The sequence below is a fragment of the Herpailurus yagouaroundi genome, unplaced genomic scaffold (genome assembly GCF_014898765.1).
Source record: "Herpailurus yagouaroundi ecotype Mexico unplaced genomic scaffold, PumYag 140, whole genome shotgun sequence".
NCBI lineage: Eukaryota > Metazoa > Chordata > Mammalia > Carnivora > Felidae > Herpailurus > Herpailurus yagouaroundi.
In genome coordinates, this window is record NW_024412395.1 from 82,802,895 (window position 1) to 82,803,107 (window position 213).

A 213-nucleotide genomic window follows, 5' to 3' on the forward strand; every position below is an offset into this window, starting at 1 on the left:
GACATTCTAGCGGTTGGAATTTCCTTGCAGAAGCCGTGCCACTAACAGAAGTGCAGGTCTCTTTTCTGCAGTTCAGAGTTCAGGACACACAAAAGGGGAAAGAAAACAATAACAATGGAAACCCTCTGAGCCCCAACAGCTGCCCTGCCTCCCCTTCCGCGACGAGGACAACAACAACAAAAACAATAAGCACGACGACGACAACAACAACAA